This window comes from Tiliqua scincoides, chromosome 6, assembly GCF_035046505.1.
Source record: "Tiliqua scincoides isolate rTilSci1 chromosome 6, rTilSci1.hap2, whole genome shotgun sequence".
NCBI classification, from domain to species: Eukaryota; Metazoa; Chordata; class Lepidosauria; order Squamata; family Scincidae; genus Tiliqua; species Tiliqua scincoides.
In genome coordinates, this window is record NC_089826.1 from 20,759,645 (window position 1) to 20,761,126 (window position 1,482).

Here is a 1,482-nt window from a genome sequence, read left to right on the forward strand (position 1 = left end):
ATCACACCTACCCCCGCCAGCCTCCCCCTTCCTGGAGCACCTCACCGCCCGCGTTCCCACCCCCCCTTACCGTGCCATGGCTCAGCGGTCCTCACCAGCTGGCGCTGGGTTAGCATTTGCGACACACCTGCGCACACTTATGGCACATTTGCGACAGTGCTTGGTGGCATGGAGCCGTGCTGCCGTGCACAGAATTGGGCTCTCAGACAGTAATTTCTGTTGTGGCACCATGTCTCAAGAATCAGTTACCAGATTTGAGAACAGCCCCCTCTTTATTATATGGTGTCCGGAGAGGTTTTTAACTTATTTTGGTTGGCCTTTGAGGAGGGAGGAACCACTCTGTAATCAGTTGTAGTCCTAAAGCACAATCCATCCAAACTTCAGCACTTTCAAGTTGCACTAAATACAGGTTTAACTCTCCCACTGAAATCAGTTGCAGTGTTTCAGTATATGGTTCCATCTTTAACCTAAACAGGTTCCTTCTCAGTAATAATTTCCCTTCTTGGTCACAATGTTACAAGTCATGGTTCTTTTCAAGTAGTGGTTGCAATTACTTTGATGGTTTGGGGGTGGGTTGTTTTTTTTAAAGTGAGATACAAATCTAAAAATAACTTCTGCCTTTCTAAAACAAAAGTGATTAGACTTCCCACTGTATTAATATACAAATCAAGTCTGACCATTAATTTCATAGTCTAAAGACAGTTCTGAAGAGGTTGTCCAGGAGATATAGTGTTCTGACTGTTATACATACAATCCTAGCATTTCCTTTAGCCACTGACTGTTGGACTGGTAAAATTATGTGCATGTAGATAGCAAGGGTTGAATCTCGTACATACTAATGATAATTTAGATCCATAGCTTAATCATGTCAATAATAATCAGCCAGAACACCCATCTGGTGCTGCATTCCTAAACACTTACTAGGGAATAAAACCTATTGAACATAAAGGAACTTTCACATAGTTCCAGAGGCAGGTTGTCGGTTTCAGGGCTAGTAATGCCCTGAAATGTCAAGAGCGCCTTTGAACACGTGCAAAAGTCTTCCATCATCACAGAGTGGGTTTAGAGCATTCACACATTTCTGGGATGTGAAAAAAGGAATTCTAAGGCAAGTCTTAACTTTGCTACCTTTTGTGTGAGAATTCAAATGTTAACTGCATTTTCTTCCAGCATGAAACAATCTGTACATTTTCCCTGCCAGGTCAGTAATTTTTCAAAACTGCACAGCTTCAAGCCATCTCACTGTCCCCTTTGTAATGATATCTGGTTTTGAAAAGCAGTTGCTTGTGCCTTTTTTAATCCATTGGATATAAAATGGAAGAATCTGGCAGACAATTTCTCAAACACAATAATTTTTAACATAGGACTAGAATAGTGTTCTACCACAGTACAGGTGGAGCCTATTTATCTGCGTTAGTTCCGTTCCGTGACTCGGCGGGATTAACAAAAACGTGTTGTGCTAAATTCCAGAGTTACACAAAT